This window comes from Protopterus annectens, chromosome 13.part0 (genome assembly GCF_019279795.1).
Source record: "Protopterus annectens isolate FY-2018-M chromosome 13.part0, PAN1.0, whole genome shotgun sequence".
In the NCBI taxonomy this organism is placed as follows: Eukaryota; Metazoa; Chordata; order Ceratodontiformes; family Protopteridae; genus Protopterus; species Protopterus annectens.
The window spans coordinates 494,361,470-494,384,159 of NC_056747.1; the positions used below are offsets into that span (position 1 = coordinate 494,361,470).

The 22,690-nt window shown below is 42.2% G+C and overlaps 1 protein-coding gene and 1 non-coding gene across 2 annotated transcripts in view; both read left to right on the forward strand.

Annotated features, from left to right (window-relative positions):
- LOC122787922 (kinesin-associated protein 3-like) overlaps positions 1-22,690 on the forward strand; it is an 815,339-nt gene that overhangs the window by 214,379 nt on the left and 578,270 nt on the right. The window lies entirely within an intron of this gene.
- On the forward strand, positions 14,140-14,217 carry TRNAT-UGU. Its single transcript has one exon. It is a non-coding gene; the product is annotated as a tRNA-Thr (tRNA).

Here is a 22,690-nt window from a genome sequence, read left to right on the forward strand (position 1 = left end):
ATTTACTTAGGACTTTCTACTACTCTAATAGTCCTTACCAACTGCTTTGCTTCAGTGATAGCTTGGTGTGTAATTTAAGGCATTCACTTCTTTATGTAACTGGTTGATTACCTGACCTCAGCCTCAGGCAGTCAGTTAATGTTTGACAGCTTTGGGATTTGCAGTGAATTTCTTTTGCATCCCATGATTCACCATCAACCTAAAATTGTCATTTATCCTTCCATCTCACAGGCTTTTATCTCTGGGATGTCTTTTAGACATTTACCGGATGAATGCTTTTCTTCCACCAGAAACAATGCAGAGCTATCATCAGAACATCCTCAATCTTTCGTAACAGCAAATGTCCACTGCAAAAGAATTTCTAAAAGCCCTAGGTTTCATGGCCTGTTCCATCCCAATGATTCTTCATGTCCAAATTTAAATGTGGAAGATCCAGTTGTTACACAAGTGTCTGAGCTCAACACACTCACCCTGTTTCGTTCTCAATTCCGTTTCTCAACTTTGTGGAAAAATAACTTTTTAGCGGGTCAAACAAGTCCTAAGAAACATAAGGGATGCTTTTTTGTCTTTGGAACCTCTGTCAGGCAGTAGCTACAGATACTTCAGACTTTTCCTGTGGGGTGCAGCTTCTCATGTGGTCACAGTACTGGGAATATGGGAACCTCAACACATGTGCAAACATATCAACTTGAAATAAACGATGACTCATAAAAACCTTGAAAGCTCTGAAAATGTTTTGGTCTCCGGGTACTTTCTGTGTTGTGACTGACAATGTTACTGTGTTGTAGTACATACAAACAAGGTAGAATGTGGTCTTACTCCTTTGCAGATTGGCTATGATTGCCTGGGACATTGCAATACATCACAACCCAATTCCCCAGTTAAGGAGGGACGATTCCCCTCTTAGGAAAATAGACAATAAGCTTAGCTTTAAGAAAAACTTAGTTTCTCATCTCTTAAATGCTAAATTATCACATTTCTATGCCAAATGGCTAACTACTATCCTATGTACCCATTCTGTTAACATATTCTTTTCTTCTCTTTCTTACCATCTATGACCTTCCCCTGTTTGTCTAACTTTCATGTTCACTTCCTCCAGAGATGCCGCTACCTTTATCTACCTTTGTAATGATCAAAGCACTGTTACTTTGGAATCGAATACATTGCTACTACCATGGAACCCTCAAATATTGAAAACTGTTTTTGACATTTACTGCATGATATGTATTGTAATAGTTTAACTCATTGTAAGATGTGTTCATTTTTGCATATGTGTCTGTGTGCAGTAATGAAGTATTTTACCTGAGACACATTTTGCGTAATTATAATGCTACTTCCACTATGATGTACTTATAAATGTGTTTTTTTTAAATGGAGCTTTTCTCTCTGGGCTTCCTCTGAAAAGGGATGTTGCATGGCCCATTCAGACAATCCTGGTAAACAAATGCAATCAATCAATAAGTAAACAAATAATGTATTCCTTTAGGCAACTTACATTCCCTTAGACCAAGATTCATTGGCAGACTCCTTAAGCAGATCCAGGAAAGACTCCCATGGGAGGTCTTTCTGCAAAAAATCCACCATTGGTAATCCCTCAAATACATCTCTTTGCCTCCTATCTCAACAGATGGTTAAAACAGTTCTGCTCTAGAACACCTTGCAAAGAGGTCTGAAAAATAGATTTCTTTTTAATCCCTTGGTTAGGGATGTTTCTCTTTGTTTTTCTACTATTTACAAAGTGCTTCAAAAATAAGGAAGGTCTTACGAAGGCTATTACTTGTGACTACATTTTGGCCTAGATGGCATTGGTTCTCCATCCTTATGCAACTGGCCAAGGTAGTCACCGGAATCTTTCTCACAGAGTGGACTTGCTAACCCAGGACAAGGGATCTCTAATTCTCTCACATATCCAAAATCTGAATCTTATTATTTGGATGATAACTTTGATTCCTTTTAGGCACCTTTTTTTTCTGAAGACATGCAGAAGATATTGAAGTAGGTTAGAAAACTTACCACTAGGAAATATTATTTATCCAGATAGAAAAGATTTTCTGTTTGGTGCCAAGCTAGAGGACAGGTCCCAATTCAAGCAGGGACACCCCTTATTTTCCAATATTTCTGTGAGTTGCTGAATTGTGGCCTGTGTACACTTAAATAAAGGTGCACCTTTTGGCCATATGCTCCTGTTTGCCTCTGGGTCTCCCCTTATTTCTTTTTCAAGTAAAGCAATTTTAGTCTTTATAGGTAGCCAGTTGGACATGGAGTACTACCAAAAATGCAACACTGTAAAACACGAACAATGGTGTTACTGACGCATATGCTCAACTCATGAATATTAAGTAGGTCCAAAGGTCGACGCAACAACATCGACAATGTTGTTGTTGATATTACTGTCGACAGTTGCTGTTGCCAACCATGTTTCGTGTCCCTGCCTTGTGTACGTCATTATGAATGTCGCTCCTACCATGTTTGAGGAGGTGCCTGTCTTTTAACTAACTTTCTGCCTTTTGATTGTAAACCGTTGGACACAACAGCAAAGTTACCCCAAGAAAGGATGTTTTTTGTTAACACCCTTAAGGATCTTTTTTTAAACACCCTTATTAAATTATCATTAAAAACATAGACACGCATACATTATTAGAAAAGAAAACAAACCATATTAATGTATTTTCCCATTTAGTTATCATGCAATATTTTATGTGCCCTACTAATTATCTTTAACAGCTGCTTCTGTTCTAGATTTGACACAAAACTCTACCAGAGCAGGTCTTTCCCTTAGAAAGTCCCCTGTTCCTTTCTGTTTACCTATTCTCTGATATCAATCCCTAGTAAGGAAGACAGTCTCTATCCTGCAGTCCAACTTCTTCTTGGCCTCATCTCACTCTATCACCTGTCCCTCTCTAGTTATTTTCTCCTAATACCTTGGTTCCTGTGCCAGTTTCCTCCAGCAAATTCCAGGTCGTCTTAAGGATCTGCATCTAAAATCCCATTCACTCCTTATAATCTCAGAGGTTTCAAATGTGTTATAAGAGAACCAGCCCTTTGCCACTGCTGCACTCATGGTGTTGGTGCTCATGACATCTTCAATTCAAATGGTACCATAGTCTTTCCTCAGTATGTAGATATTGCAGTGGATCCTTCAGTATCAGTGAGTTCTAGCTTCATAACTCATGGTTTGCAGGATCAGAATATCAAGGGCTTGCAGCAGGACTTTAAATTGGTAGATAGACCCATAGAATCTTTCAGCAGGAGTACCTTTCATCAGACCATGTCCGAATTACACTGACCACCAATGCATCCATTTTTGGGGATTATTATCAAAACAGGACAGTCCAGGGTATGTGAACTTTATAACAGGCATTATTACATATCATTGTTCTCAAGATAAGGGCAGTCCTCCTACCATTGTAGTAATTTCAGGACTTGCTACCTTGGGATGCAGTAGCCACTGTATTGGACAATGATACAGTGGTATGATACATAAGCAAAGAACACCACATTCCTAGCCCTTGTGAAGAAATGCAATGAGGGTATGGGAATGGGCTATGTTGGCGCATTTTTCAGAAATGGAGAAGACCCTTTTGTGACCCGTTTGCTTCATTTTACAATACCAATGTCAACAGTTTTTTCATATAGTTCCTCATATGGGATGATTCCCCAGAGATGGAGTCTCCCATGACTGGTCCCTGGATCTCCTGTGTGCCTTTTCTCCTCTTCCATTAATGCCCAGATTCCGTCAGAAAGTCAAACAGTACAAGACACGATTCATTCTCATAACTCCTTTTTGGCCATGCAGGTACGATTCCACTTGCTGTGGCCTCATCTCTTCTTTTTCTTCTGCTGAACCTATTTCTGTTACACCCGTCCTGTCAGCCTCAAACAGATATACATTCCCTTCTTGTAACACATGGCTTCCCCATTTCCATTAATGGCCAGGAACCATTCGTTCCTTCAGCTTTTTACTTTTTTTGGTCCTCTCGAGCCTCATTCTACTGGCCTGAATCCCAGTGCCCTATGTCCACGACGGTTCTAACATCTGTCCTCCTACCCTCTGGATTATTCTGGTATTGCTGGGACCAGTTGTGGATCATAAGAGCATCCTGGGTGCTTGGCCATCTGTGCTTCCATCTGGGGGTATTTTATATGTCCTACTCACCCCGTTCCTTCCCATGCTTGTCGACTATATCCAAGAACAGTTCCTTTCTTCAGACTATGCTTCGTCTTATGGAGCATCACTGAGTACCCTGCCACTCAGGATGGGCACTTTTATCACTCCGTGTCACTCCATCAGTTGTCTGATGACCTAATCAAACCGGGAGCTTGGACCATAGTTAGGGCTTTATCCCTCTGCCAGCAGAGTGGCTCCTTCCTCTGCAGATATTATTGAGCTAATTATAGCATCTCAAAAGCCATCAACAAGATGGATTTATGAAGGTAAATGAAAAAAGTTTAGTATCTGTGCAAAAAGAATAATATAGTACCAGGATCTGTTTCACTGCTGACCTTTTTGATTGAACTTTTCAACAGTGTCCAGTTATTCATCAATAAAAGTCCATTTGGTAGCTATTTCTTCCTTTTATAATGTCTTTCAGACCATTTCCTTAGCTTCTCATAAAACATACAAAGTCTTTATATAAGGAATCATCTGATGTTGTCAATCTTCATTTATTCCTTGACCTGTGGGTTCGGTTCTGAAATCGTAACCATCTCAGCCGTACTACAGCCCACAAGGACCAAAATCTCTCAAGCTTTTCTCCCTACTCATAATGCTGCTCTCCAAATTACTTCATATCTCGTTTGCCACTTTGTGTCAGATGCATTGCCAAACCTCTTAAGCTAAGTACAGCTATATTTTAAAATCCTACAGTATATTACCCTTTATAGTCTTTCTATTACTTTGTTACACTCTTTGCCTTAGTTTAGAATCTTCCTTCTTTGGAGGACCTGCCTTCCAGGCAATGGAGAGGGCTTTGTCCTAAGTGGGCATCCAGTCTGCCCCCTGACCGGAGTTGATCCCTGATCTTTCCTCTCATTCTCTCTCTCAACCAGCCTCTGCATCGGGACAGCAAGGTACGAAACTGCAGGATACACCTGTCCAGGTTTTATCCTCTTCTGACACTTCTTCAGATTTTCCCACTGAAGAAGTCCCTCACAAGAGAAAACACTTGGATTCCACAGAAGACTGTCACTGAAGATACTGACTACAATGAAGGGGGGGGGACGTTCCCTTAGGTCACCCCCTGAATGTCTCTTTTGGAGACCTCCTAGATATCCTTAAACAGAGGGGTGGCTGGAAGCCCCAACATCCTTCCCCCCGAGGAGTCAGTATATCTGCAAGCTTTCAGCTCTCATCCATCAACCTCTACCAGCTGATGATCACATCAAACTTATTGCACAATGGGTGTGGAAGGCTCCTGATTCCATAGAGCCAATCCCTAAGAGGCCAGACAAAATTATCTCAGCTCCTGAAGATTTTCAGTTTTGGGCTAAAGAGGTAGCAGTAGATGCCATGGTGGTTGTGGCAGCCACAAAGAAAGAAAACTCTGAGGAGAGTTCTACCATCCATCCTCCCAGTCGAGAGTCTGGGGTGATAGATAGGTTTGGGAAGCAGGTATATGCTTCTTCGACCTTTCCTCTTTGGCCGTTGAACTTTATGGCACATTTCACTAGACTCCAAAGGGATTTTGATTAAGGAGTTATCAAATATCCTTGTAGGAGCTGTATCTGATGAAGTTCAAGAAAAGGTACCTTCTCAGTTGACCACCCTGGAGTCCATATCCAGCTCGCTCATGAGACTCATAGCACATGCAGCCAAAGGGATGACTAGAGCAGCGGGTTCCAGTGTAGGTATAAGGAGACACGCCTGGATGCACTTATGCAAATTTGCGGAGCCATTCAAATCTTTGTTTGTCAGTGCTCCTTTTGACAGCCCTTCTGTTTTTGGCCCAAAAGTTTGAGAGATCTTGTTCAGGTGTGAGAAAGCTGGGAAGACCTCTTTGCAGTGGGCATACGTTTTTCCACCCCTCAGTGGTCCTTCTCTAGGAACCATATGAGTGGGAAAATATGGTTCTGAAAATCCCAAGGGTCTTTCCAGGACACACGTGGTGGTACCAACCCCAGGGGCAGAGGGAGGAGTTTCAATGGAAGATGCTGTCCATGCAGCAGAGGTGGCTTGCAAAATCAGGGTACCAGATTTTCTTTACCGGCCAAACCCTACAAGCGCTCTGGAAAGGAGGCCAGATTACTTACCTCTGGAAGCAGTTGGGGGACAATTATCCTTGCACCAACCAGCCTGGCTAAAAATAACTACAGATGTTTGAGTGCAAAGGATTATTACCAGAGGATAATACCATTCCCTTCCACTCCCTTCCCAAAACATTCAAAAGAATCCTCGATATTCCACCTAGTCAGAGGGAGCCAGCAGTTCAAGAAATCAAAAAACTGCTAGAAAGAGTTATCCAACACATCCCCTCAGACTAGAAAGAATCCGGAATTTACTCAAGGTTATTTTTATTCCCAAAGAAGACAGGGGACAGAAGACCAATTTTGGATCTCAGTGTTTTGAACAAATCTGTTTGACATACAAAATTCTGGTCAGAGTTCAGTCTATCCTTCCCTTCTTAGGAAAGGATGATTGGATGTGTTCAGTAGATTTTCAGGATGTGTATTACCACATCAAGATAGGCAAGCATTCCAGGAGATTTCTTTGCTTCCGGCTGGGAACCAGTTGCTATCAGTTCAGAGCCCTGCCCTTTGGTCTCGCCACAGCCCCAAGGGTGGTTCACCAAATGCATGGCAGTGGTAGCATCTCACCTGAGACTACACAGACACCAAGTGTTTCCTTATTTGGATGACTGGCTCATCATCGCTCCCACCAGGCATCTCTTAGAAAAATCAGGAGACTTTGTCCTTCAGACTTGTGCTTACCTCAGAATCACAATGAACCATGAGAAATCTCATCTGATTCTGACGCAGAATCTGGAATTTATAGGGCAGATCTGTATAGAAACTTTTCCATAGTTTACCTTCCTTCTCACTGTCTAGAAAATAGCAAATCTCAAGTCAGGGGAATCATCAACAGCAAGACAGTAGCTGCACATCTGATGCTGTAGGTTCTATGGCAGCCACCATTACCTTGCTCCCTCTAGCAAGATTCCACATGAGGATTCTACAATGGCTTCTTGCATCCAAATGGTCCATTCTTCATCAGCTGATGTTTCATATTTTGGTAACTAACCATTGCAAAAAGGATTTTCCCTTGTGGATCCACCCTGAATAGATTCTTTTGGGATGACCTTTCATCCCATCTCAGCTCAGGCCATAATGACCACGGACACCTCCAAGATCAGGTGAGGGGGGCATTTTCTGGGCAAGACCGTCCAAGGCACTTGGTCACTTATAAAGGTCAGCTTGCATATCATTGTTCTAGAGATGAGAGTAATGCTGTTCACATTGCAGGGCTTTCAAGCTGTTCTCCCTCAGGGGACAATTCCACTCCAGACAGACAACATGTCAGTGGTCTGGTACATCAAACGGGGGGAAACCAAGTCTTACTCCTTTGACGAGAAGCGCTCAGAGTTTGGTAGTGGGCGATCACTTCCAACCAATTTGTAATAGCAATGCACATCCTGGGGACTTCCAGTGTGGTAGCAGACAAGCTAAGCAGATGCATTCTCGTGCCTAATGAGTGGTCTCCCAAAAGTGGCGCAAATGATTGTTTGCCACTGGGGCCAGCCTTGCTGTGACATTTTACATCGCCTCTAAACAACAAGTGCAGCAGCTACTTTGCCCTGGTCCCACCTCTGGGGGAGTCCCTGAAAGATGCTGTCCTTTGGGATTTCAATACAGTTTTCCCCCCAATACCATTAATCCCTTAATATCTGAAGAAAGAAACCAGGTTGAAGAGGAATGTGATCCTCATTGCCCCATTCTGGCCTCAACAGATTTGGTTCCCCTTCCTGTGGCCTCATCTGATTCAGCAACCGTGGACTCTGGACCCAACTCCAGATGATCTGCCTCATCCAGAGGGGATTAGTTCACCTGACTCTTAAGAACCTAAAGCTCACAGCATGGCTTCTTCACTTCCAGTGAGTGACAGGCAAAAGGTTGCCATCTCCAGTCTGTAAGATTATTTTGGCTTCACATAAACCCTCCACTAAAACTTTATTGTAGTAAATGGAAGAAATTCTCATGCTGGGCTAATTAATGATATTGATCCGTTTTCAGCCCCTATCACAAAAAAATTTAGAGTTTTTGACAATGCTCTTTGAAGATGAAGCTTCTGCTTTTACCATCAGGATTCAGCTAGCTGCCATTTCAATTTTTCACAGTGTTTACAGGAAGCCTCATTAATGTCTCAAACTTTGCTAAGCCTTTTCGAAAGGAACCTTGATTCTAAGGCCTCCTTATAAAGAACCATATGTTCCTTGGGATCTCAACTTGGTTGAGTCTGCAGCCACTTGTGAACTAAAGTACTTGTCTTGGAAAGCAGCTTTACTAATAGGTATTACCTCTGCTAGAACAGTTTCAGAGATTCAAGCACTATCTTGTAAATCACCAAATCGGACTTTTCACCCGTATAGAGTTACTTTAATGACTTATTCATCCTTTCTATCAAAGGTTATGTCGGAGACCAATGTTAATCAGACCATACATTTGCCAGTTTTCATTCCAAAATTTTCAAAGAAAGGTGAATATTCTTTGCACTTACTAATGTCTACAGACAATTGTGTTTTATATAATTAACAGGGGTGTGAGGTGCACAGCTCCCACATAGGGATGAAGGGGGCTATGCCCCCAGCAAAAAAGCTAGTTTTGCTGCTTTTTTAATGTTTTTCTTTTCAATGTTTTGGATATTGTTTTATATCAGATGACAGTCATGATGTTCAATGTAATGACATGAATCTGCTGCATTACCATGCACTTAAGTTTTACACAGTACTTGTGTTTCTTTCCCTCTTGTGTATACAATGTAACTTTTGAATTGCTATGTATTTAACTTTTTACCCACATATTACTTAATTTACGTAAAAAGCACTCAGCACCACCACCCCTAAATATAACTCTGATGAAAATAACAAGGTATAGTAAGTTTTGCAACAAAGATGACATGGAATTTAAGCCAGAAAAACTTTTTAAAAATGCAGCTAAAACACAATGTAAGATTTGTACTTCTGATTCATCTGTAGTTTAACATCAGAGTAAATCATATTTCCTTGTGTTGCTTCGCATGCCTTAGCAATCCAAATACTTAATAATATAATTATATTAATACCTCACAATTCTATTTTATTTTTTTTTTAAAAATTCACATCAACTTTCATCTTCTTCCAGTGGTTTGCTGTCTGTCATTGCTGGCATGTGATTTCTCTTTATCCTTGTGAAGTCCTAGGCTTTTTCTCTTATTTTTCAGTAAAACAGTGGAAGCAGTTTCACTAGCATAGTCTGTCCCAGACCCCTTTACTGGTGGAATGCTGAGCAACTGAATTTTCTTCATCTTGCTGGTTGTTTTCAGTTGACCCAATTATATATCCTGTACCCACCTCTATGCTTCCATGTTCATTTTGACCAATCAGGAAAAAACACTCTGGAAACTGCTGGATACAGCAGCTTTATTCCTGGTCCCGTCTCTTCACATCCTCTAATTGCTGAGATCAGTTTGCTTCTTTTTCATCTAGTGTACAATGAATGATCATTTTTCATGAAAACCCTGATGTCATCAATTTTAAATAATTTTCTGCTTTGCCATATTTTAGTCAAGAACATCATCTGATATTTTACATTTTCATAGGAATATGTAGGCTTTGGGCCATATATACATTGTGTTTTCTGAATTTATAGTTCTTACTGTGGAACATCAATCAAGTTACTTATTTGTGTTATAAAACTGATGCAGTTTGCTCCCTCTCATTTCTCTGGGGTGGCAGAGAGCCTCAGATTCTCTCCACATGCTCTGTCTTGAAGTTCTGCTATTTTTTAAACAGTTCCTCCTAGGGAAGCCTCATTTTCCCTGTCTTTTCTCCATCTGCAAATCATTTAGTTCCTGACTGTTTAGTGTTTCTTTTTTTATTTTTAAAGCCTTTTATAATTTGACTTTATGTATTTTTCTAGTGTTCCACTTATTTTGAAAACTTCTGAATGCATTTGATGTTTTTTTTTTCTTGTGGACTCCTGGAATCCACCTCCTGCACCAAGGATACCGAATTGGTCTGGTTCCATCTGCCTCAAGATAACTCGGCCAAAACCTTTACTTTTTCGCTAATTTTCCCTTTGATTTTCCAGTTTTATTCTTTTTGCCATCCAGATGTTGTACTCATTGGATCATAACCAGATTAATCCAAAATCAATAACTTTTACTGGCCTTTTTTATGAATTCTCATTTTTTCACATCAGGAAAGCTCTAAATAACATGTTGTTCAGTCAGCTACCATTTCACCAGTCTGTGTGAGATCTTGTATATAGTTTATAGTTAGGCTCTGCCACAAGTTAATTTCTAATATCTGAGAACAGTCCTTTCAAAACAAGTATTATGGATAAAGGGGGGAGCTTGCTAGTCTGTGAAGGCTTCATCAGCTGGGCTCACATCATCCTGGTTGTCTTAGTTCTAATGGAGAACAGAACTGATCTGTCAGTCAAGACATATTCTTACAGCAGGTATGCAACTTTCAAGTCTGGTTCCTAAAGCTATGGAAGAGGAAGCCACCACCATATTTTGCTTCTTTAATGTCTTGGCTCCCTGAGGTACTGATTGCCATAGATTGCTCACTTGTAGAAAAACAGGCCCCACTTGGATCTTATGCAAACATGTATGTCAGCAGGAAGAGCTACCATTCCCTGAGCTGCCACCTAACTATTCAATACAGAGGAAATCGTCTCCATTTTTTCGTGTGTGTGTATGTATGTCAGTGCCCTTGGAAGTGCACGTTTCCTATGTTTAGTATATTTGACCTTTAGTTCCTCAAGAGAAAGAGGATACCCTACAGTACCATCTGGTTGGCAAGAGCAGAATCATTGAGCAAAACAAAATTGTACTGCACAGACTGTGCATGTGTCAGCTAAATCCCACTGTCCCAAACAAGTTGCCTAATTGTGTGCTGCAGATGCTGCTGGATAACCAGGGAGCTCTTGCTAATGACTCCTATCCACCAGGCCAAAATTGCTGCTGAATCGTATAACATTACAGATGTTGAGGTATGGAATGTCATGACTGTCATTGAATGTGTAATTGGTGTGTTTAAGACACACTTCCGGTGCTTTTTTTTTTTTAATGCTGCTCTTGCTTTACCCATCAGCATACTCCAAAGTCCCTGTCAATCACCAGGTCTACCAGCCTGTCCTTTCACCCCCAGACTTTCTACAATCAGTACTTGGACTAGTGTGGAACCTGAGGTCTTGGGGGTTAGTGCTGTCAGCTTTGGCTGTTTTTTTTTTTTTTTTGTCAACCTACCCCTAGACCCCCATCCCCAGTGATCACTACTGAGTCTGAAGGGCAGGGGTGCAATAGGGATGTTCTGGCATATTGTCCTGCTTCCATATCAGCACAGCCAAGGTTCACACACTTCTCCCCTCTTTGGACCACATCTCCCTCTTATGTTCCCAGCCTTCACCAGTGATTGTATATGCAGAGCTCCCATTCAGTTATCCTGCCCCTGGGATAGTTAAGCTCATCCTTCCCTGCTGCTGTGACAGCTGTGAGTCTGCAAGTTGGTTGATGTTTGTGCCATGGAACATGACGTGAGCTTGTGCAAACAGATTGGACAGCTTCTTAAGATGCATGCATCAGAACGTGCCCCACATGGCACAGCAAGAGCAGCAGCAGGAAAGTATACTGATACAAAAGAGTACAGAACTCCTTGTCCTTGGTGAGGGCACTGTGGTGCTGGGCAACATCCTCTTGAATGCAATGCGACATGTATTTCTGCTCAAGTGTGTAGTAGTAGACTGTCCTTGGATGACACTCCTGCAGTATTTGTTGATTTAGCTCCAGTGCTGCCTGGATCTCAGGTGTTATGTATGCCCATTTCACTGGCTTGTAGTAGGCATGACCATGTGAGAAACAGTGATTACAATTAAACATGCCTGTTCTGAAAAAGAGGAACCACTTATGATGACAGCAGCCACAGAAAGTGTTATACCCTATGGAGATGATGAGGAGCACCTCTGATCAGCTTTAAGAGTACAGCTGTATCTTCAGTATATATGGCTGTATCTTCTCTGGAGGGTGCCACTCTTTAGGGAAGTAACACAGTGTCAGTGTGTCCCCATACTGTGACTTTTAAATATCTGTATAGGAATCTTCATTAGATGACTCTGCGTCATCAACATTGGTCCTTTGATGTTCTTCATTAGATCACTGTTGCAGTAGCCATAACTATATTGGACATATCCTGCCAAGGATATGGGATGTCTAACCAGTCTAAAAATTTACAAGCTCCTTCCTTGTGCACAGTATATTGACCCTCATCACAAGACTATGTACTGGTTTAATAGGGATGTAGACTTGTGCCAAAACTCAGGACTTTTTTGCTGTATGTATATTTATACAGAGTTTCACCAGCTCTTTAGCATTGACAGTTGACTTCAGCTACAACGTCAGGCAGATGACCCTGTTGAGTAGCCTTCGTTTTCTTTGAGAAGTTATGTCTAAAAATTCTTATGTCTTTCAGAAAGGGCAAATATTTTTGCAGTAGACAAATCTCCTATAAGGACATCTATACTAATTGTGGCTTTTGTCTGGAAGACCAGCACAACATCAGGTCCTGCCTTTGTTTTGCTCCTAAAACAGCAAGGAGTAGGTTAAATTCGTTGAAAATTTTCATTGAGAACAAGTGCCTCAGAGACTTGGTGTGTGTGACCATGCCATTGGGTTCCCCTTCAGCAGACCACCCCCCTCAACAGAAAGAGAAAAATAAATTGTCGATATTAGCAAGGAGACTCGGATGTGATTTCTGTGGTTTGAGACTAAAAACTTTTCATTGAGATCTTTTGCAGCCCTTGGACCATCAGCATGCATCTCCTGAGCCCTCTGGCTTGTCCACTTTGGAGCCTGATATAGCCCAGGAGCATTGCATTTCCCTTTAGACTATATGTCAGGCTGAACTTGCAGGGAAGGCTGAAGTATGGTTTATACTGTCTGAGTGTGAGGGAGAACATTGTCAGGTCACTTATGGAGGTCCTGCCTATGGATTCATCTCCCCAAACCATATGGGTTGAGGCTTCTAAGAAGCACATACAAAAAAACTTAGCAGTTCTGTTGTCGTCTTATCCCTTCTGTGCAGAAGGGTCCCCTGGAGGACTGATTGAGCTTTCCATAGGATTTGGCCTTAACGTCTCTACAGTCATGTCTCCCAGTTTCTACCCCTGTAAAAAGAAAGAGAACCCCTTCTTCTTCTGAAGAGGAAGCTCTCTCTGAATCTGATAATGAAATTATAGACTACTACTCCTCTGTTATCTTTCTCACCACCTCATGAGTTGAAATCTGAGGATACTCTTTCCTCAGATTCTCCCAATGAGGAACTGTCCTTTGGAAATAGTCTCCAAAATAAAAGATTTCTTTAAGTGAGATGTTAGAGTCTCAAAAAATATATTATGAGCTTCTGAGTATGGACTCCTTAAAGCTAGAATTTGTCTCCTCTTTTAGGGGCCTTAGAGGATGCCTTTATTGCTACATATGTCTACCAGATTCTCAACTACTTACTTCCAAAAAAGACTGACAGACTCAACAGGATGCCTGATGCACACATTCATTTAGAAAAACTTATTACAGACCCTGCTGTAATTTCTAAGGATGGGAACAGAAATTCAAATCCTTTTCCTCTGCCAGTCCTGTACCAAATGATAAAGACAGTTGTACCTTTGTCAGATTTGGAAAGAATTCTTCTTCTTCTTTCAGCTTTTTCCAGTTAGGGGTCGCCACAGCGGATCACCTGTCCGCTCATGATTGGCAGTGGAGTTTTACGGTGTTGAGCTGCCAGCCCAGCGCCCAACCTTCCATAGAAGGTTTATACTTAATTTAATCTGTTTTTTAGGGTAGTTAATTGTCAGACACACATGTCCAGATATCTTTTATCCCTTTTTGCCAACATGCAACAATCTTTATCTAGCCTTCACAGTTCAGAAACTAAACCTAGTTACTGTGTGGCCTTTGTAGCTCAGGGGTTAGAGCGCTGGTCTTGTAAACCAGGAGTCATGAGTTCAAACCTCATCAAGGCGTCTGCTTTTCTTTCAGTCTAAAGGCAGTACACAGTAGTCTGCTGAACTGGTGGTTAATGGTACCACCTTCACTGATCAGGAAGACATAGCAAATCTACTGCCCAATAAATTCAGCTTAAACTTCACTCCTCCACCCCTTGCTACCGACTGTGAAATCCCTTCTAGCACACTCCCTTCAGCTATTAGCAGAGATCGGGTTCTGGCAGAGTTCAATTCCTAGTGGGCCCTGACAGGATCTCGTTTCCCCGTGAATAGACTAAAAAATGATCTGTCAGGACCAATTTAGGCATTCATCTACTACAGCTTCAAAGCAGGTTATGCAGCAAGTATATGGAGGACTTCAACGGTCATCGCTCTTCATAAGGGCAGACCTTCAACCGACCGTAGGAACTACAAACCCATTATAAGTCTAATATGCAAAGCCATGAAAAGAATTATTTTTGAAATGATCCAGAACAACACTGACAATCTGCAGGCACTTGACCCATCTCAGTTTGGCTTTGTTAAGGGAAGGTTTAGGTTCATAGGTTGGTACTAGGCTATAGGCCCTAGGGCCTATACAAGCCTAGCCATAACAATTCCCTGGCTATTTCTTCCCACAATATTTACTTCCCTGAACCCCTGTCTAGCAGGGTGACTGACATGTTCCCTGGGGTGAATTTCCTATCTCCCATCCAATCGTCAAGGTTCCTTTTGAAGTGGATCAAGGAGGTTCTCTGCTTGACATGTATGGGCAGTCTATTCCAGAGTATGGGGAGTCTCTGGGTCAGGAGCCTATAACTTCAGCATGTTTTGTTCATTGTAATGACAAGGTTTAGATCCTTGGAGCATGTGGCTCCTGATGCATTGGGATTTTTTTAAGTGGACCATGTCCAACAGCTCAGGGTTTGACATGGCCTTGTATGTTAAGCAGAGATCGCCTCTGAGTAGATGATATGCCACAGAGTATAGCTGGAGCTTTTTTAGACGGTCAGCATAGGCATCTGCTTTAGGCCTGTGATTCTTTTAGTGAGGTATTTCTGCGGCCTTTCCAGCTGTTGCAGATATCTTGTGAGGCACATACCAAACAGGGTGTTGTACTCTATAATGGGTCTAATGAGGGATGAGTACAGTGGGACAATGACCTCCCTTTTTCTGGATGAAAAGCCCTTAGTGATGAGGTGTGCCACATAGAAGGATTTCCTGACTGTTGTGGCGATGTGGTTATCGAAAATGAGACCACTGTCCACCTGTATCCCTAAGTCTCTCATCACACTTTCGGTGTTTAGTGTACTGCCACCTATGTAGTAATTCATGGGTACATGTTTTTTCCCAAAGGGGATAACTATACATTTCTTGGCATTAAGCTTGAGGCCATGGCTCTGGCACCAAGCATCTGTTCTGTATGGCCGTTTTGTAGAATATCTGCATCATTTGGGGATTCAATAATAGCTCCCAGTTTGCAGTCATCTGCCAACTTTGTTAGCAAGAGTCCCTTAGTGTTGGCCTGTACTTCAGAGAAGTAGGTGCCAAACAAGAGCGGTCCCTGGAATGAACCCTTGGGTACTCCACTTGTCTAGAGCTGGATTTGGAGTTGGCTACTTTTACAGTCTGGGTTCTGTCAGTAAGCCATTTGGCAACCCATCAAGTGATGTAGGGATTTCTGCCTAGCTTAGTAAGTTTATCTATGATTCCAGAGCGGGAGATGGTGTCGAAGGCCTTGGCGAGGTCCAGATAGGCTGTGTGGACCGCCTTACTCTCATCCACAGCTCTAAAGACTGATTCAAAGAAGTCAGTCAGGTTCAGGAGACAAGATCAGCCCTTCACGAACCCAAACTGGGTGGGGTCCAGTGTTTGAAGGTTGCCAATGTCTTTGTTTATAAGTTCCATGATAATGCATTCCATGCCCTTGCAGATCAGGCTCATCCGACTGATGGGGACGGTAGTTCCCAGGATCCAAGGTGGATCCCCCCTTGTGGAGTGGGATAATTGTAACTGTGTGCCACTCAGTGGGCATGAAGCCTGAGGTGAGGCTATGATTAAACATGACACTTAGGTGAGGTGCCAGTTCATGTAGTACACAGCCCAGGATGTCATCTGGTCCTATGGATGCTGTATTCTTAGCTTTGGAGAGTGTGGTTTCTACCTGTGGGGCCGTGATTACCGGAATTTGGCAATCTTTTGGTATTGAGATTGGCCCTTTAGGGAGTGAGAGGGGGGTGAAGTTGGCACTAAATCGACCTTCCAGGATTTTGGCAATATCCTTGGGATCAGTATATTTAATGCCATTCTGTTGTAGCTCAGAGCATATCTGAGCATTGCCATTTAGATTCTTGACATAACTATAGCATGCCTTGTGGTTGTCTTTGGAATCTTTGGCAGTTTTATTTCCATAACTAGCTTTGGAGGATTTTATGAGGGATCTCAGCTTCTTACTGAGGCTGCTAAGGGAGTTTTTTGCAAATTGGGATTTTCCTCTTTTCTGCAACAGTTTCTTTCTTCTGTTGTATAGTTTGTTTATGGTGAGGGACCATCAGATTGGCTTCCTTTTTTTGGAGGAGAGTGTCTTGGTTCTATTTGGGATGGCACGATTCATGCACGAGGGGATGTGCTCGTACAGTGCCTTAGTGTAGGATTCAGCAGTCGAACTTTCAGCTCCTGTCTGCACGGGTGTCATGAAGTTTGTCATTTCTGACTTGAGTAGCATGAAGTTGGCTTTGGAGAAGTTTTTTTTACAGAGGTTTCCTTTCTGGGGCTAGGGTTGGGATGTGGATGTCAAGGGTGATTTGCTTATGGTCAGACCTGACCAATGAGGGGGTGACCACTGGTGTGGAGCATCTATCTCCCATGTTGGTAATGACTAGGTCTGGGATATTGGTGCCCTGGTGGGACAATGGGTTAGTTGATCCAAGGCGTTGGAATTTATGAGTTCCAAGAACCGTTGAGAAAAGGTGTTGGTACCCGAGTAGTTTTCCCAGTTAATGGCAGGGTAGTTGAAATCACCCAGTATTAGGGTGTTTGGTTGTATCTTAATATTTTCCTGTTTGTTTAGAAAGGATTAGTGAGAATCTTGGGGCATGGTGGGGGATCTGTAGCAAGCTACAATTTGGATTGCGTCTTACCTAGTGTTAGTTGTACCTGGAGAATTTCAGATGCATTGTATTGGGCAACTAGCCTGGAGGTGTGAATATCCTTGGTGAATATGGACACTCATCCACCTTTAGTGTTTCGGTCTTGGTTTGGTGGCCAAAAGGTGTGGTAAGAGTTGTAGCCTGGTATTGCAGGGGTGCTCTCTGGAGCCTTGAACCAGGTCTCAGTTACTGCACAGATATCGATGTTCTCCATTTTTAGGAGTGCCTCGAGAGAGTGCATTTTGAGGTTTAGACTTCTAGCATTGAGTAGCATTACCTTTAGATTTTGCATGCTTGTATCTGTTACGGTGGTGGTTTTGTCCTTTGAACCTTGCCTAAAAAAGGCACTATAGGGGTGGTAAGAGCTTTAGCCAGCAACCTGAATCCCAGGGGTGACGGATGCAGACCATCTCTGGCAAAGCATTGTGGTCTGTCAATCATCTCGTCCCAGGCAGACAGATACTGGATCCCCTTTGAATGACACTAGAAGCTTAGCCAATTGTTGAAGTCAGTATGTGCCCACATAACTTGTTTGATTTCTTTGAGAAGGTCACTAAGGCAGTGGATGAGGACAAAACAGTGCATACCACATACCTTGACCTGGCTGAGGCATTTGATGCAATACTCCACTCAGGCATTGTTGACAAACTCTCTGAACTAGGCATAAATCATTACATAACTCACTTGATTGCTGGCTGACTCACTGGTAGGACCCAAGAAGTCGGGATTGGTGAGTCCATCTCCACCACCAGACTGATCACCAATGGAGTACCTTAGAGCTGCATGTTGGTCCCACTTCTGTTTGCCATCTACTTCTCTAAAGTCAAGGCTAATGTCAATGGCCTTTGGATCATCAAGTTCACAAACAAATGTGAATTGGAAGCTACCGTAGATTCTCCCATGACACAAACATCGTGCAAGATGGACTGATACAGACAAATGACTGCCATCAAAGCCATGGTTTAAACAACAAGAAATGCATTATAATTCCTTTTGGGAAATTGTCCACCCCAGTTAATTACTTCATTGATAAAACACCCTTAAGAGTTGATCTGGTAGTCAAGAATCTGGGAACATATGTGGGCTGGTTTGACCTTCAACTAACATGTATCTAAGATAGTAAGAAAATCTTTCTATGTTGCCCAACTTATAGGTAAGGGTCTGGCATCCAGGTCCAAAGAAGTTACAGAAACACTCCAGTCAGCCCTTATCAGACCCATCATTGAGTACAATGCCCCCTTTGGCATGTATATAACCAGACACGTACAACAGTTGGAAGGCCCACAAAGTTTCCACACCAGGAGATTCCTGGTCATGAATGCCCTGTCCAACACAGATCACCTAAAGTCCCTGTCTCTGTACTCAGTATCCTACAGGTTCCTGAGAGGTGATCTATGACTGACTTATAAGCCATCCTCCGATCCAGAGCTGCTGGATCTTTTGCACATCTGCAAAACAAACAGCACTAGAAATACTAGATCCAAGGATTTGAACTTCACTTGTGACAAAAATAGAACATGTTGGAGGGACAGATATATGACTCAAAGGATCCCTGTGTTATGGAATAGGAAACCCATCCATGTGAAGCAGAGTTCATCCCTAACCCTATTCAGAAATGAAACCTTGACCATTGAATGGGAAATCAGTTATCTCCGGTCTGGCTCCCATGTCTCTGACGGACAGAGTCCTTCAGGAAGTGTAATTCTTCAACAATTAACATCACCTACAAGTCCCTTGGCTATCTTCCTACTAACATACTCTCCTACCTAACAGATATCCAAGGTATTGGGGAAGAAGTTGGGTTGGGGTGCATTTCTAGGCTTATAAAGGCCCTAATGGTCGTTATCCTAGTAACAACCTGTCAACTTGACCTTGCATATTATGCTTCCTGCATCATTAAGCATTCCATTTGTGTGCTTATGACATAGTTGATGCTGTTTTATAGGGCTGCTAATATGTAGAAATGTCTGGGTCAGATTGCAATTTTTTTATGAGGATGTAAAAGCTTAGCTTTCAGAAATTCTTCCACTGTAGTTCTTAAGAGGTTAGAAGAGAAGAAAGTTGATGCAGGGAATCAAGCAACTCTTTTTCACCCTTTTTCCCCAAATACTAAAGGAAAAAGGAATTAGCATTTGCAGTCCTTTCTTTTGAAATGCTTTTAAATCCAATCAGCAAGTTTTCTAAACGACAGTATAAGAAGAAATGGTACTGTAAAAAATAAAAAGGATCTTAGACTCTCCCTTCAAAAGATTAGTACCTGTGTCTTTCAACCCCCACTTCCACTCCTCACCCAGGCCTTACTTCATAAACTGCAGTCAGTCTCTCCTGCTGCCTTCATCTCTGGAAACAGATAACCTCAGACACTTGGATTCTACAAATAATTTAGCATGGTTACATACTTCATTGGCTTCAGCGTCCATTTAAGCAGGGGTGTCCTTCTGCCTTTAAATAACCAAATTTATCTGTTCCCTCAAAATCTTTCAGATCTGTTTTATTAGAAAGTGATAGACCCATTTCCAACTTCCCAAAAAAGACAAAGGCTTCTGATCAAAAATGTTTCTGATTCTCAGAAAAGAATGCAATTAGAGACCTAATTTAGGTTTATCAAAAACGAATACCTTTCTTTTGGTTCCAACATTAAAAATGCTCACCATACAAACACTTTTTCCAGTACTTTTACTCAAGGCTTTTCTGGTCACTTTAGACCTCAAAGATGCCTACCTGCACATTTTTATTCATGAAACCCAAAGTAATTTTTTAAGATTCTTTGCCTTGGGATTGCACTATCATTTTACCCATGGGTCTTTCCTCTACACTGGGCGTCTTCACAATGTGCCTTGCTACAGTCAAAGTTATAAGTAGACTTGAAGGTATTCAGATTTACCCCTACTTGGATGATTGCCACATTACAGTTTCTTCCACCCACCCAAGATACTTTGGGATCTCTCCACTTTGCTATGCAAGCTATCAGCAACCTAGGCTTTAAACTAAACCTGAAAAATTCATGATCTGACGTTGTTAATCTTCATTCATTCTTTACTGATGGGTGTCGTTTCTGTCCTCAGAACCGAACTGGCCTCCTAACAAGCTTGTGTCAGCCAAAAAACTCTCAAGCTAAGCTTTTACCCATAATGCCCTTCTCCCTGTTACCTAAGATCTCATTTGCCGTGTTGCCATAAAGCCGTGTCAAGCCAGCTCTCAGCTAAGTACTTTGAAAATTTTCAAATTACTTGTTGTATTTTCATTTTTCTTCCCTATTTTATCGCTAATTTACCCACTCTTACTGTTGTTTCTTATTGCTACTGATTTTCCGTTTTACGTAGTCTTTATGTATCATCATTGGTATAGGCCCTTTCTCCCCTCTACCCATGTGGTACCTTTCTTCAAATACCATTGTTGGTATTTCCCTTTCCCCTTTCTTTTTTTCATATAAAAAAAAAAAAAACTGTCTATAACTTCTCTGGTTGTTGTTTTCTTGTGGTAGTTTGTGAATCTCTTTAGCATCATGTCCGAAAAGAAGGCAGCTTCTGGTTGTTGACCAGTGCGGCCACAAAATGCTAAATTCAGACACCCACAACTCTTGTATGTCCTCTGGATGTTCCTCACCTGTCTCTTCAACCGCCTTGCTCTGTTTGTAAAGAGTTTAGCTCCCGAACCCTTAATGAAAGAAAAAATAAATTAATCTTGAAGGGTCTCCTTAAGACACTCTTCTCAGAGGCTATTCTGGGTCAGAGGGCTCATCACCTCCCAGTAAAGAACAGAGAAAGAGACCACACTTGGTTCCTTCATCACCTCTGGTTGACAAAAAGCAGGAGCCTAGACAAAAGATTCCAAAACTGACTGCTTTGGCTTCAGGAACAAAACTAACTTCCATGGCACCGTTTGTTGTGGTACCGACCATGGTGCTGTCCTCAAAATCTGTGTCTTCACCGCCAGTTGCGGTACTGAGTGTGTCTATGGTACCAACCATACCGAAACTTATGTTATGTAGTCCAATCTCGCCTTTATTTTTACCCTTGGGTTTGGAGCCGAACCTCTGCCATACTCTAGCTCAAAGTCTTCAATTGGCTTGTGGCTAAGAGGTATCCCATCATCCAACAGGCCCATTCCCCAGATCTCGTTTGCCGCTCGTTACGCTCAGACGTGGTCTCACTTTTGGCCGTGGCTAAGTATACTTTTTTTTCTAAATTTTTTGGGTATTTGTTGCTCAAAAAAAGCTATTTTTGTCGCTACTGCGTGTGTCTCTTGCTGGTTGTGTGGCCTTTTCGTTGGCTGTTTTTTGGTATCCCGTTCATTCCCTTTCTTCCCACGGGCTAGGCCCATTTCAGTTAGAGGATCTAGTCCTCCCTATTTTTTCATTGTGGTCTTTTGTTTTGTGCCTCCTGCATACTTGTTAGCTTATTTAGTGTTTTGTCATGTCTGGTAGTAGTGTTATCCTGCCTTTGTTTCCCCAGGCTAGGATTTTATTTAGAGGATGTAGTCCTCCCTGTAATTTTTGTTCCCATCGGTTACTAGGCCTTTCATAGGTTCGTACTAAGCTAACTGCCCTTGTGAGCCATTTTAAGCCTAGCCAATTATCCCTTCTGAGAATCAAACCCTGCACTTTGTGCTTACAAGGCAAGCACCTTAACCATTAGGCCACCCTCCCAACCCATCAGTTAGAGGCTCTAGTTTTCCGCGCGGGGTTTAGTTAGGTCTATTGTGTGTACGTGTTGTTTTGCACTTGTCCCTCTGTGTATACTCCTTTATTCAACATGTCTAAGGATTCTAAGGAACACAGGCCTTCGGGCTTTAAAAAGTGGGTTGAATGCAACAACAAAATGTCTTTGACTGATGGGCACTCCGTGTGCATGTATTGCTTGGGGGCTATTCACCTCCAGGAGTCCTACTTGTTTTGTCATTCCTTCAATCCCCGCGTGCTGCAGGAGGGGAAGAACAAGCTCATTCTGAAAGCACTGCTTAAACACTCCTTCAAGGAAGACTTGGTTAAGTCTTACAGTGCCATACCCTCTCCAGCTAAAAAGGACAAAAAGACTGCTAAGAAGCTCTATCTGGCTCCGTCTGTTTCTTCGGAGCAGCCAGAGAAAGTTGCTAGAACAGCTTCTCCTTCTCCGACTCCATTGGCTTCAGTGCCGACAGAAGGTAGTGTATTGAGCAAGTCTGTATCGGCTCCCAGCCTTTCGGAGCCGGTCACAGATTTTTTGTTTCGGAGTTGGTCTCCAGTTGTTTGACCAGGTTCTCCTTCATGTAAGCCTCCCTCTAGGGAGATCCAGATCTCCAACTATATCCTCCAGGTCCTCGAGGATCCTTTCCGATGAGGACGTTGATAGAGTGGTGAAGAAACTGCTTCAGTCATTGGTGCTGACCAA